The sequence below is a fragment of the Polypterus senegalus genome, chromosome 16 (genome assembly GCF_016835505.1).
Source record: "Polypterus senegalus isolate Bchr_013 chromosome 16, ASM1683550v1, whole genome shotgun sequence".
NCBI classification, from domain to species: Eukaryota; Metazoa; Chordata; class Cladistia; order Polypteriformes; family Polypteridae; genus Polypterus; species Polypterus senegalus.
The window spans coordinates 28,857,461-28,872,976 of record NC_053169.1 but is presented as its reverse complement, the minus strand read 5'-3'; the positions used below and the strand labels follow the sequence as shown (position 1 = coordinate 28,872,976).

Genomic DNA, 15,516 nt, shown 5'->3' with positions numbered 1-15,516 from the left:
CACTCGCTGGATTACTGACTTGTATTCCGTTTTGGAACCACAACATTATGGTCAGTCTATATACAAGTGTCCCAGTATGGGACTTTGAAAATCTGGTTACCCTCTATAGAGCAGAAGCAGTGACCACTGTCCTATGGTGCTACTCACCTATCAAGGTATGACTTTTTGAAATTTTTATATTTTCTACATACAGTTCCATTCAAAAGTTTGAACACCAGTGGCTGAATTACATACATTTTAAGTCAACAGAAAACTAAAACAATGGCATGTTTACGAAAATGTTAAATCAGTTATGATTTATTTCATGAACAAACAAAACTGTAAAATAAACATTTGTAAAATGAATGTGGCATTTGCAAAACATTGGACACCCTTTCAGTTGTAAGGTCTCAGAACACATTAGACCCTTACTCTGGACTGGATGAACTCCTTAGAGGTTAGTCAGGTCAAGACTTGTCAGTAGAAATTGTCGTTTGATGGCAATTCCAAAACCTTTGACTCTTCAAACATTAACACTCAACAAACTAAGCAAACTGACTGAGAATCTGAAAATTAAACTAATTGATGCCTACAAATCAAGGCTATATAAAAAGTTATGAGAACACTTCCAGCTATCAATTTGACCAGTCCAAAACATCATTAAGAAATGACAGTTAAAGGGGACTGTGTCACTGGAAGTCTAACAAAACTGACAGATGGAATAGCAGTAGGGCAAAGTAAAACCACCACAGGACTTCAAGGGACATGTGGGAAGATTTAGCTGAGGAAGGAGTAGCAGTGCATCACTCCACTGTATAGCACAACTTTCATGGACATAAAGGAACCATCAGAAGGAAACCTTACCTTCAATCTCATCATAAAAAACAACATCTGCATAACAGAGAGAATTTTGGAATCAGGTACTGTGGACAGATGAAGTTAAAATCAAACTCTTCGGCCACAACCACAAAATAATAATTCTTTGCATTTATATTGCGCTTTTCTCACTACTCAAAGCGCTCAGCAATTGCAGGTTAAGGGCCTTGCTCAAGGGCCCAACAGAGCAGAGTCCCTTTTGGCATTTACGGGATTCAAACCGGCAACTTTCTGATTGCCAGTGCAGATCCCTAGCCTCAGAGCCACCACTCCGGGTTTTGTGGCACTGAAACATTGTGCAAGGACAGGAAAGAAATGGATTCCTCGAAATATCAACAAACCCTTGAGAAGAATGTTCAGACAGTCAGTCAAGGAAACTGAAACTGAGAAAGGGATGGCTTCTACAACAGGACAACAATCCAAACCACGCTTTCAAACCTACTAGGAAGTACCTCAAGAAACACAAGGTAAAGCTTTTGGAATGGCCCTCACAGTCCTCGGACCTGAATATCATTGAAAATCTGTGGGTAGATCTTAAGACAGACAGACACAAGACAGCCCAAGTTTATTTCACAGTGGCAAGACATCTGCATGGAACAATGAAGACAATTGTCCATTGCAAGAATTCCAAGATTCATACCTAAATACAAAAAAAAACTTCTTCAAGCTGTGGTTTTTGTCAAAGGGGGTGTTAATAAGTACTGACTAAGTAGGGTACCCAAGATTTTACAAAAGTCACATTTACTCTTTTACTTGTATTCACTTTTTTAGTTCATTAAACAAATTGTAAGTATACAGTAACATTTTCATAAAAATTGCATCATTTTAGTTTGTTACCAAATTTATATTTGCTATTTTTTACTTCAAACGTCCGTCAAATATGTAAACTGTGTTTACATCAAAATGGCCAATTTGAATTCAGTAAGTGAACATGTGAAGGGGATCCCAAGTGACAATTTTTGGGGCAAATCCAATAAAATGATTTCTTTGAAAGTTTAAAAAAAAATCATTTGTTTAAAGTGTTTTCTCCAGGAAGGCTTAGTCACTTCAACCTAGTGGGTAACAGTCAAGAATGATTTACTTAACATTTGCCTTGCTAGTGGCAAACTTATCTTTGCAAAAGATTGTTAATGGCAGCAATAGCTTCTGGGGCCACATGAGGCCACAAAAGAAGAATATTAACAATGTAACATATTTAATAAAAACTGCAAAAAGCCAACTGAAATAATCATTCTGACATTAGCACATTAGAACAATCTAGATGAGAACAGATTATTCAGAACAAAGCTTGCCAGTCTTACCCATTTAATTATTCTAAAATAATAGCAAGTCTAATTTTAAAGGTTCCTAATGTCCTACTCTCTACCACACTACTTAGTCTCTTATTCCATGTGTCTGTTGTTTTCTATGAGATGAAAAAACTTCCTAATGTTTGTGTGAAATTTACCTTTAACAAATTTCTAACTGTGTCCCGTGTTCTTGATGAAATCATTTTAAAATAACAGTCTCGATCCACGGTACTAATTGCCTTCATAATTCTAAGCACTTCAATTATGTCACCTCTTAATCTCTTAATAAGTTTTTGCTTAAACTGAAAAGGCTCAGCTCTTTTAATCTTTCCTCATGATTCATTCCCTGTAGCCTTGGAATCAGCCTAGTCACTCTTCTTCTTGCTTTTTCCAGTGCTGCTATGTCTTTTTTGTAGCCTTGAGACCAAAACTGAACACAGAACTCCAGATGAGGTCTAACCAATGAGTGATAAAACTTAGGCATAACCTCCTTGGACTTGTATTCCACACATCATGAGCTATATAACCTCACATTCTGTTAGCCTTCTTAATGGCTTCTGAACACTGTCTGGCAGTTAATTGTGATGAGTTTGACTCCTAAATCCATCTCATAAGGTGTACTCTTGATTTTCAGACCTCCCATTGTGCATTCAAACCTCACACTTTCACCTCCTACATGTAATACTTTACATTTACTTACATTAAATTTCATCTACCATAAATCTGCTCCCTGGGTTTGATTCCCGGGTCCTCCCTGCATGGAGTTTGCATGTTCTCCCTGTGTCTGCGTGGGTTTCCTTCAGGTTCTCCGGTTTCCTCCCACAGTCCAAAGACATGCAGGTTAGATGCATTGGCGAATCTAAATTGTCCCTACTGTGTGCTTGGTGTGTGTGTGTGTGTGTACCCTGTGGTGGGCTGGCGCCCTGCCCAAGGTTTGTTTCCTGCCTTGCGCTCTTTGTTGGCTGGGATTGGCTCCAGCAGACCCCCGTGACCCTGTAGTTAGGATATAGTGGGTTGGATAATGGATGGATGGTTGGATAAATCTGCCCACACCTGTATGCTGTACAAAATCCCTCTGTAATGATTCAACTGATTCTAGATTATCTGGCAATCCACCTATTTGCAAACTTAACCAGCTCGTTACTTACAGTCCCATATATTGTGTCTTATTGCTCTACTTTCCCCTTTTGTATTATTAAGCAGCCTTTGTCAGAATGCCTCAAATCTCCCAGACTTACCACTGTTTATAAGGCATTATAGTATATAACTTCTCCCCACCATCCCTACTACATCTATAACCTCAGGCAATTAGGTGTAGTAAAAGACAAGCAGGAGTTAAGTTACACATAAAATAATGTATTTTTGATAATATTCATAAATAATACTATGCAAAGTACATTTGAATATTGACAACCATACAACCTGATAAATGGTGATGTGTAGTTTCAGGCAGCATGCAGACTTGTTAGCTACTTAAAATGTCTCTAGTTAAGACATCATTTGTGATCAGCTTTCTTCAGAACAGGCTGCATGCCTGTCTCAATATGGCTGCCGAGCTGTGCTCTCCATTGTGTTGTCCTTTTCAGTTCATGCATCAGTTTGGTAAGAGAGAGAGTGAGGTTAAGCAAGCAAATTTATAGATTCTCTGTCCAACCCCTAGAGCCAATAGGACGTCACGGTACTTAACAAGCCAGTTCCAAAGAGCAAAACTTCAGACCAATGGGGGGATAGAAGATCTTCACACCTGCCGCCCCCCAAAACCATTTGATGAGCTAAAGTTTGAAAGTTAGGCAGCCTGACTTTCCTATGGGGTTTGACTGAAAGACTTCAGAGAAACATTAGCCAAACTTGTTTAAGGCACTTCCGCCCAATTCTAACCTCTAAGAAAAACTAAAGCAAATGTTATATTTCAAATTTAGATTGAAAGCAAGGATACTAAGATTTATACACTGTTGTCTTTTATAGGCAGAACATAATATACAGTATCATGTGACATGCATGTCAAATGTGTTATGATTGTGCTCTTTTTCAAAATTTTATATATTTCCCTTTGTGCATTTATAATTTTTTTTGCGCATTTAGGGTTTCATATTAAATAATCTAACTCTATTGTAATGCTTTACTTTTGAATTAGTTAATATTTTTTCACATCATTCCCACAATGTTTTCTTTGGCACTGCCATTCTGAGGACATTTTGTGTATGGCTAGTATGCCGTTTCTATGCTTGGATGACTAGAAATGTGCAATGGGTGATGAGTGATGTCACAACTGTAGAAAGGTCAGCATCATGCACTTCCATATGCTGTCCAAAGCTGTGACTTAACTCACAACTCTCTTTGTACTTTTTTCATTTTTCGATTTAGTTACTGAACATAGTACAAATCCTTGATGTCCAGCATTTAGGTTTTTCATGCTCACATGTATACCCATGGTATTTACAATTACTGCTGAACTCTTATCCTGCTTTCAAATTTTTCTACTCATAATCAGCTTTCAGTCTCACAAGCATGAATCTACTGTATTATGTAATTATGTCATTATTTAAATGTCCACTCTTGCCATCCCAAGCAGAGCACAAACAGCAATGTCTCAAAATGGCGGTTAACCGTAATTAAGTGTGTGATGATGTCAGAATCTTTAGGGCAAACATCTTTTTGTGGAAAGATATAGAGGATGCAGAGTGACTCACATGCCTGTCTTTATCTTCTTCTTCAGCCTGGAATTGGTATGAATGTTGCTAAAGCCATGGAGCCAAGAAGGACAGGAAGGGTTTAAAATGACAGAGCTTCTCTTTGGCGCTACATACTTTCCCCGTTGTGCTTCTTATGCTTTGTGTAGAACAGCTGAGGATGCAAGAGAAACAGTTCATGAGGAAGCAGTTAACACTGTGCTGCACAATTTCTACACTGCAACAAAGAACAAGCAATTAAACTGGAAAGACATCTTCAAGCCCAATAATTTATAGGGGGTGTCCCACCTGAACAAATGGATATATAACAGAAGGGAAGTCCTAATGACTATTCCAGAAGAAGACTGAGCTCTTGAACTAAAGGACTTAGACTTAAGCCACAGTATTGCCAATAGACCAGCCCTAGGAGTTCAGTGATACACAGTAAATGACTCTTATAAACAAATTCATCACTTTGCAGATGTCAGTGAAGATGGTTTTAGCACTGTTACATATCTTCTCTTGATTAACAAAAAAGACCAGAAACATTGCTCACTCTTAACAGGGAAATCAAAAAGAGTGTCACCACTGAAGCATTTCCCAATTCTAAGACTGTAGCTAACAGCAACAGTTGTGGCAATAAAAATAGACAAGATGCTAAAAAGTGATCTTCAAATACCCCTGCAAGAACTTGCATTATGAACCAATGGCACCACTGTGCTAAAATATATTTCAAATGAAAACACAGAATTCAAAACTGTTGTTGCCAACAGAATCACAGTAATAAGAGATCATTCATGGTCTTCACAATGGGGGAATGTCACATCTGCCCTAAATCTAGCAGATCAAGAATCAAAAGTTAAGCATGGAGACAAGGCCCAGGTTTCTTATTAAAAGTAGAACCTGAGGGGCCTCGACAAGCATAGAAGAAATTGCTGAACATGTAAATTAACTCATAACCTATTGCTCAGAATGGCTACACTTGAAGAAAGCTTTGGTAAAGTTTCTCGAGTTAAAATAAATACTACTACACTTAAAAGATAATAGAAAGGTTACCCTAGACGAGTACTGCCCTCTGCTTCACCAGTTGTTGGCTCTACAGCACCCACATCATGGTGTCAGTTATTGGTTGATCAACACAGATGACTGCCAAATAAAATACCAATGTTGTCAAAATCATTCATTAGCATTATGCATGAGCACTACGCTTGGCTCATGACTGGGTACATTTGGCAATAATACCTTATACCTCGATGCCTTATACGTTTTTGTGTCTCTTCTTTTATAACAGGAATTCTTTGGAATAGGTGAATATTTTTGAGGAGCAACAGCTCGATAATAATTACAAATAAACATTTCATTAAAGGTATAAATACGGTAGAAATTGGCAAATTTATTAATTTTGCAAGCATTGGACATAATTTTTTTTTTATTTAAAAGCAAATTACCCTTTATAGTCATTGAATCTAAAACCTTGGCTGCAGACATACAACTGTGGCGGACACTTTGTTAAATCCAAAAGCTAAGTGTACCCTTTCCCATTCTACATACAACAGAAAGAGAGCTTTGCTTTCGCTTTCTGCTATTCTGCTGCAAGTGTTTTGAACCCATTCCTATTAGCATTTGGTCAAACTTTATTCTATGATCTTATACTATACTATGTAGATTTATTGCAAATGCAAATTTTATTTTTTATTAATAACAAAGTTATTTGCTGAGCAAAACATATATTGTATAGTACACATTTTTTTACAGCTAATATAAAAAGACAGTCTCTACAGCACTAAACAAGTTTACCTTGAAGCTGATGCTGATCCACCATTTCTACCTAAATGGGTTATAGAGATTGCCTTTGTCATTTTGGGAGCTATTTTCACAGGTAAGCAGAACTAATTCAATGTCTAGGCTTACAGTTTTATGAAATGTTCTATTATATACTGTAGCTAACTCGCATTTTTCTTCGCTCAATGCTTTTTTTATACTTGGAATTTATCTATTGTGATCTGTAGCGATAGTAAGGAGCAGGTTGAGGAGTCCCTGGAGAGGTGGCGATATGCTCTGGAGAGGAGAGGAATGAAGGTCAGTAGGAACAAGACAGAATACATGTGTGTGAATGAGAGGGAGGTCAGAGGAATGGTGAGGATGTGGGGAGTAGAGCTGATGAAGGTGGATGAGTTTGAATACTTGGGATCAACAGTACAAAGTAATGGGAATTATGAAAGAGAGGTGAAAAAGAGAGTGCAGGCAGGGTGGAATGGGTGAAGAAGAGTGTCAGGAGTAATTTGTGACATACAGGTATCAGAAAGAGTGGAAGGGAAAGTCTACAGGCTGATAGTGAGACCAGCTATGTTATATGGGTTGGAGATGGTGGCACTGACCAGAAAGCAGGAGACAGAGCTGGAGGTGGCAGAGTTAAAGATGCTAAGATTTGCATTGGGTGTGACGAGGATGGACAGGATTAGAAATAAGTGCATTAGAGGGTCAGCTCAAGTTGGATGGTTGGAAGACAAAGTCAGAGAGGCGAGATTGTGTTGGTTTGGACGTGCAAAGGAGGGATGCTGGGTACATTGGGAAAAGAATGCTAAGGATAGAGCTGCCAGGCAAGAGGAAAAAAGGAAGGCCTAAGAGAAGGTTTATGGGTGTGGTGAGAGGGTGTGGGTGTAACAGAGCAAGATGCAGAGGACAGGAAGAAATGGAAAAAGATGATCTGCTGTGGCAACCCCTTATGGGAGCAGCTAAAAGAAGAAGAATAAGTCATATCTGTCCTAAAACTAGAAATTAGAACACAATTAAAGCTCCTTCGGTATTAAATAAAGTCAACATTTGCAAGAATGATTATCTGTACACAATACTAATATCCATTATTAACCCATTAGAAACTAAATTATGTGAAAGCTTTGTCTACTTTAATTAAACAAATCACATGAACAAACCAATATAAGAGTTATATAACCCTTAAAAAAGCAGTTATTAAAAAATGTTATGTTTGTGATGCCCTATACAATGGCACCTTTGCATAACTTCAGACTCTGTGCATTAGGAGCCGTAACTGAGCAGCCAGGACATGGGAGAATTGAGACACAGACAAAAATACCTGCTCAAAAACAGAATTTATGGTTTATTCCAGACATTCCAAAACTATTTATAAATGAATGTCTTATAAATATTTATACAGTTCACCACAAGAACATTATAAAAAACAAGAAAAGTGGTTATTTACAATACACTGAGACTTCGTTATCTGTGGCTTTCACATCAGCAGATTCAACCAATGCAAATCAGAAATAATCGAACTGAGCACTACACTGAATCCACACAAATGAAGTGATGTGTAGGCCTACTCTGCGGAATGTCATCTCAGGGTAAAGACTGGCAGGGTGGAGATGAGGTTGGGCTGCTAGGTAATGGAATCATGAAGTCACATTGAATGACGTCATTGGAGTGATGATATTTAAGCTTTTGAATTCATTCCATCACTGTCTGAGTTTAACTATTTCAAGTGCGATTTAAAACTGTTTTAGGTTGCGAAATTTCGGCTACATACTTACGTCTGTGTACCAACTTTGATTTTTGTCCTCATTCTGGGTTTAGATGTTTACTACACTCGTTTCTTGACTTATGATTGATTTTATGATCCTTTTCATTTATTCCCCTATGTAGTACCATTTCCATCTCTTGACAGAATAACTTCATTTATGAAGTCATTGAATTATTTCATCATTCAGACTTCACTTTTGAACTTAGAAACTCTAAATCTTGTAAGTTACCTGCAACAGTTTAACTTGTGCATACTGTTGATTAATGAATGCCTGTGGTAAAGTGAGGTCCACGGCTTCCAAAATGTAACAGGGAGCATGGAGCCGACCTACACTGTTGCAGTGCCCCAGTGAGTGTACCCTCTCTTTTCTTTCTTTGGTTAACAGAGACTAAGGTTACCAATAAAGAAATCCTTGGAGATACAAGGAGTTGAACTGTTCACTTCTAAAAAATCCGACACTGTAATAAACTTGTTTCTAAGTGTAAACCTCTTTTAACTTGTCAGCCAGCATTTAAACCACACTGTACTTGTGTAACGAGAGCATTTCCCTTGTTATATTGTATTTAATTGTAGGCACATCATTTCAGTTTTGGCAACAATCTATACCCTTGCAAATACAGACTCTCCCGTCAGATAGTTATTTTAAGAAACCACAGTTTTGGACAGATTTGACCAAGAGATGTTCTTATGATGAAAGGTGATTTTTTCAAGTGTGTCTTTCTTGTCATTTCCAATCTGCATAATCTCTTCTATATCTTACTGCACACTATAACAAGATAATACAAATCTTGGAAGTTCTCTCTTATTCTTCTTTGGATTAAGGTTAATGCAAGGTTTTACTTTCAATGGTGACAGCCTGCTTTTAGCTTTTTTGCCTGTTTCTATGAAGTCATTCAGTTATTGCCTGTTTGCCACCCTGCACTCTTTTGGGAGTGTTATGGTCTGTCATGAGTCTTGCCCTGAGGTTTTATTTTTTTTGTGTTGAGGTTTTTGTTTATGTTACATAGTCCTGTTTAAGCTGTACTTCTGTTAATGGCCTTTTATTATCTAGCATGTATTCCTTGTTTCTTTAATTAGTTTAATCTGTTCTCTTTTGTGTGTGGTATATTTTGATAATGTGTTAATTGCAAAATTATTGGGAGGAAGACCCCTGATTAAGAAATTATCTGCAGGTGCTACGATTAGGCATTTTCAGCAGTACCTCTGTAGCTAGAAGAAGCACCTGCCACCAGTGCAGGTTGCTGTGGAAAAGTTTTCCAAACTGACTTATTTGATCCTTTTTGACCATTTTCTTTGTTCTTCCAAAAGTCTGCCTCTATTGTTTACATCTTTGGATCTTGGCTTCATTTCTAAAGATATTTTTGTTTAGACCATTTCCCTTTTATTTACTTTATGGTATTTTATCTTTGGAGTTTTATTGTGTTTTTCTTCCTTGAATTTAGAAGTTTTTCCTGTAGTTTCATTTCTTTTAAATTTATTTGTTTATGTTTTCTTTTATTAGTTTAATTAATGTTGATTTTTTTATTATTCATGTGGCCAGGGATTTGATGGTTTCCCCCCTCTTTACAGTGTACATTATGTGGTAAAAAAAGGAAGGGATGCAGTGGACAAAGTCCTGCCTGAAATTGTTTCAACTCTGGAAAATGTGCAAAGGGTGGTGCAGATCTTGTGCATCTGGCTAGCATTTAAGAGCCCTGGGTTTGTGTCCCATAGGACTCGTTTAGGGTGGAGTGGTGGCTCTGAGGCTAAGGATCTGCACAGGTATCAGAAGGTTGCTGGTTCAAACCCCATTACTGCCAGAGCTGATCCGAGACTGTTGGGCCCTGAGTGAAGCTATTCACCTGAAAATTGCTCCGGGGTGCTGTACAATGGGTGACCCTGCACTCTGACCCCCAAAGGGCATGCAAAAAGACAATTTCCCCTTGGGAATTAATAAAGCATATCAAAATCAAATACATATAATCAGTAAAGCGTTTCTTCAACTCTGCAATGTGACCTACTAACAAAACTTCACTTTGGAGTGGTCTGAGGTGGCTGAACTGAGACCCATTTCTTTTGAAATTACATATTTAGTAGAAGACCTATGAATCCTTCATATTAACAAATCATTTTATTATCATGTCAATATGCCACACTACACAGAGATGATTAACCAATCTACTGATGTTTAATAAGAGTATTGAAGACCAAAAGAAGCATTGGTTAAGGTTACAGTTAAAGAAGAGTAAATGATGAATAGATGCATTTTTGCAGCTCCTAAAATACACTGCTTTCTTTTATTTTAAAGAACATTAAAATACCCTCCCTCAACACAGGGTAAGAATTACTACTAAAATGTTAGTTAATCTGCGGTGGGCTGGCACCCTGCCCGGGGTTTGTGTCCTGCCTTGCACCCTGTGTTGGCTGGGATTGACTCCAGCACACCCCCGTAACCCTGTAGTTAGGATATAACGGGTTGGATAATGGATGGTTGGATATTAGTTAATCCATCCATCCATTATCCAACCCGCTATATCCTAACTACAGGGTCACGGGGGTCTGCTGGAGCCAATCCCAGCCTGTTAGTTAATCATTTCGTGATTTTTTTTTTTTTTAAAAGTGATAGTAGTTCTGATATTCAAAGCAGAGCTGAAGTATTGTTGTGGTGTGAAAGTTTGTATATAAGTTGATAAATATTTTGTATATCTTTATTTGTTTAGACATTAGTGTTATATCATTGATAAAAACAGCAATGGTTTGATGGTTAAGAGCCCTTGAGTCTTTGTAATTTCACAACAGGGTTGGGGGAGGTGCCTAAAACCAGTTTGGCAAGTGTTTCTGTGCTGGACTTTCTCAAACAACACCCCCACAGGAAAGCCAATCTGGTAAGCATCAGCTGAGCAAATGGTTTTGGGAGCTAGTGTGAAAGGTATTGTGTGCCCCTTTGGTCTGAAGTATGGCTGTTTGAGATTGGCCTGAATCAGAGGCCATTCTGTTGCATGCAACCCTATTGGTGTAAGGGTTTGGATAAGAATGCATAAATTTGGTTGCTTCACCCCTATTACTCTTGTACACCATACTGATGACAGAGCATCTCAAACACCATGAACTGAAAAAGACAACACAATAAATAGTACAGCTCAGCAGCCATACTGAGACAGGCATGCGGCTTGTTCTGAAGAAAGCTGACCACAAATGATGCCTTAACTAGAGACATTTAAAGTAACTAACAATATGCGCCGCCTGAAACTACTCATCAGCACTTATCAGGTTGTATGGTTGCCAGTGTTTACTTGTACATTGTTTATTGTTGTTATTTTTGAATATTATCAATAATACATTATTTAAAGTGTAACTTAACTCCTGCTTGTCTTTTACTACACCTAATTGCTTGAGGTTATAAATGTAGAAGGGAAGGTGAGGAGAAGTTATATACAACACCTTATAAACAGTGGTAAGTCTGTAGATTTGAGGCATTCTAACAAAGGCTACACATTAATAATACAAAAGGGGAAAGTCTACCAAGACAAAACAAGAATTCAATTCAATTCAGGTTATTTTTGTATAGTGCCTCTCACTGAGTGCAGGCTCAGGACACTGTAACAAGTTCACAGGTAAACACAATCACAAACTTTATACACTACTAATTATATAATGCATGCAAATAAAGACACAATTTGTTTAAACCCATAGGAAGTCAAAGCAGATCAATACTAAATAACATAAACTGAACAATGTCTGTCCATTAACATACAGTAATTGTTGAACTACTGTTAAAACATACCAATATAAATTATATATACAAAGCAAAACACACATGATCCCTTGCTCAGGAGTGGTTTTTTTTTTATTTGCCTCAATTAATATTTATACCTTGTAGCAAAGTTAACAGTTTGGAAAAACAACTCCGTGCCCAGGATCATTTAGTACGCAGAGATGATAACAAAAGCCGCTATGGTCGTGCTTCAGCTAACACAAAATTGTGGGAGTAGAACTGCAGCAGTCCAACAAGATAAAATCAGAACAAGGCATGCAACATATATCAAAAGTAACTTTGAAACAAACAGTATATATTATTATCTTGGGGAAATTGCTCAGACATTACCTACTACTTAATCTGTACTATGGATACCCCAACTCTAATCTAAGCACAGCATCCTTTCACTTTATGTTCTTAAACCCATAATGCTAATTATGGCAGAGGAATTTCTGATGTGACCCGTTAGCGTCTGCACTAAATTTATTTCAAAAGCAAAAGGCTGACATAAAGCCAGACTCATCTGAGGCTCTTTGACAGATTAAAAGAAGTTTACAGAGATATTTTTGGCAGCTACATAAAAAAGAATTTAGAAAAAAGAGCATCTGAGACCCAACACTTGTGCACATCTAATAATTTATTTTTATAGTCTATCTTAGGTCTATATTTTTTAACTAACAGAAATAAGCAATAAAGCAATAAGCCATCTTGGTTATTATAAAAGTCAAGAGTGAGAAATGAAATAGTCCAGTTGATATTTCATGTATGCATCTGTAGAAAATTCTCTATAAAGCTTTTGACGATTCTGAACTGTCTTAACAGGTAAGTAGTAGTAGCAGTATTGCCACATGTTAGAATATACAGACAGTGAAATCACAAATGCTTTGAACTTGCATTTTTCTGAGGTTTGTAACTGTGAAGAACTGGATAACCTCCCAAGTTTAATACGGCCTTCTTTGTGTTTTGGAAATTGTAGTGGGAGAAGTGCTGCTTGGATTAAATAGGCTGAACTCTAACAAATCACCAGGTTCAGATATCATTCATCTTCAACTGCTTAAGGATGTTAATGAGCATTTTTGACTACCAAGGGACATACCAGCCACCCTACCTGACACAGACAGGCATGGATACAAGTGCAGATGCAACACACCTTTATTTTTTCACGTGGGAACAGCTTCCCCCTGCTTCCAACCCTTACAGCACAGTTCTCTAGTAGATAACTACAGGTTCTCTTCTCACTTTCACCCTTTTCTCACCACCACTCCTCTTCCAGAAAGCTTTGTCCTCTTCCACCCAACTCTGGCCTCTGGAGTAGTGGCTGCTGACTCCTTTTAATAAGGCACCCAGAAGTGCTTCAGGTGCCCATTGACCTACTTCCACAAGCACTTCCGGGTGTGGCACTATTGCTGCATATAAGGAAGGGATCAGCAGTTCTCCAGGCGCACCAGCAGGGTGGAGCTCCCAAGCACCAAAGCTGTGGCCCTACAACAAGCTTGGGTGGCTGCCCTCTAATGTCCCAGGGAAGGTACTGCCCAGAACACAGTCTCTCCTCTGGTCTTTCCAATACAGGGGCATCCCTGCTGGGCAAGGGTTCCGGTCGTCCATCACAGTATGTTGTGATAAACAGCCCGCGCACAGACAGAAAGACAGACATCGGATGTTGAATGCCACACACGTTTAATGAACTATTTACAAGGTTCAAACAGTCCTGCACTGCACACAGTGCTTTAGCACCAAACACCCTCACACACAGACCTTTAAATGTCTGTGGGTCGCCTTTCTTCCTCCTGTTACTGGAGCTTCATCCTGCTCCTGACTATCTCCCCAACTGTAGGAAGGCGGCCCCCTTTATAGTCACCCGGACGTGCTCCAGGTGCTCGCTGATGCTCTTCCGGCTGCACTTACTGGTGAGGTGGAAGTGCCGCATGAGCACCCGGAAGCACACCAGGCGTTGCTGGAAGGTCCTTCCTCCACCTTCCCAGGTGTGGCACGAGGTAGATCTCCCAGGTTTTATGAGGCTTGGGGCACCCCTTGGTGGTAGCCACGGGCCCCCACGGATTTGAGCCTCCCTGCTACTTCCCCGTGGTCCCCTTGCTTTCCAGGGCAGTTGCCGCCTCATGGCCCGGGGGACATATAGATCCCCTTCTGGTTCTTCCAGGCGTCTTGGCTGGTTCTGGGCCCCAGCCTCCTGCCACAATGTATATAAACTCTTGAGCCGCGTTTTTCAAAAATTTCTGCTCACTTGGGAAATTCTCCAGAGAGGAGGTTAACAATTGTTTTTATCCCATTGTATAAAAAAAAGTGATCTGGCCAATCAAAGTAACCATGGGTCAGTAAGCTTGACTTGCATCAGAAGTAAATTAATGGAAGGAATCATTAAGGAAAGGAGCGAACATAACACTCCTGTTCTTGACATGTAATCAAATAGTCAACATGGGGAAGATCAGGTTTCATTAATATAAGGAAGCAACAAAAGCAAATAATCAGAGATGTTCATATTGTATTATTTATCTTGATTTTTAAGAAGGCTTTTATTCAGGAACCACATGAAGGGTTGGTGATCAAAAGATATGGGAAAGTGGTCTGAAAGTGGGTACAAAATTGGCTCAAACACAGGAAGCAAAGGATTATGGTGAACTGAACACATTTTTCAGAATTAGGGGATATTAAAATTGGTGCCCCTCGGGGGGTTAGAGCAAGGCTGAGGTCACTTTTACTTTCAATATATTTAAATGGCCTGGGTAGCAATATAATCAGTAAGCTGGATAAATTGGCAGATGATGCCAAACTAAATGGAGACAGATAGGGCTGAATCAGTTAAACTGTTGTAAAGAGACCTGGATGGCATTCAGTACAGGCTTGGGTAGATTTGTGGCTTGTTAAATTTTATGTAAGTAAATGTAAGGTAATACATTTAAGAAATAGAAATGTTAGATTTGAATACTCAATGGGAGGTTTGAAACTTGAAAGTACATCTTATGAAAAGGACCTAGGAGTCATAGCAGACCACCATCTTCACCCTGACAATGTACAGAAGCGATCGTGAAAACTGATAGGACGCCAGGTTGTATGTTATAATGTGCAGAGAGTAAATGAAGGGGGGCTATACTCATGTTATATAATGTATTTGTGAGGTGTCACCTGGAGTACAGGGTTCATTTTTGTTCTCCATATAGCAGCACTACAAAAGTCCACAGAAGAGCAACTAGTCTGATTCTAGGACTGAGAGGTATGAGCTATGAGGACTGATTAAATGAATTGAACATTTTCACTTTAAGCAACCAGAGATTAAGAGGTGACATGACTGAAGTACTTGAAATTATGAAGGGACTAGTCTCTACAGGAAGTCACCTACACAGGAGAAAGCAGTTATCAGCAGCAGAAAGAGAAGAATACAACTATTTATCGATAATGAAACAGGATAACCAT

At 38.7% G+C, this 15,516-nt stretch overlaps 1 protein-coding gene across 3 annotated transcripts in view; it reads right to left on the bottom strand.

The window, feature by feature from the left end:
* LOC120516780 (muscarinic acetylcholine receptor M3-like) overlaps positions 1-15,516 on the bottom strand; it is a 510,502-nt gene that overhangs the window by 422,999 nt on the left and 71,987 nt on the right. For 2 of the 3 annotated variants that reach the window (XM_039738717.1, XM_039738718.1), the window contains exon 2: positions 4,835-4,988. The exons of the other annotated variant lie outside the window; for it this stretch is intronic. The gene's annotated coding sequence lies outside the window, so the exon portion shown is untranslated. The remainder of the gene's footprint in view (positions 1-4,834; positions 4,989-15,516) is intronic. 3 annotated transcript variants of the gene reach the window in all.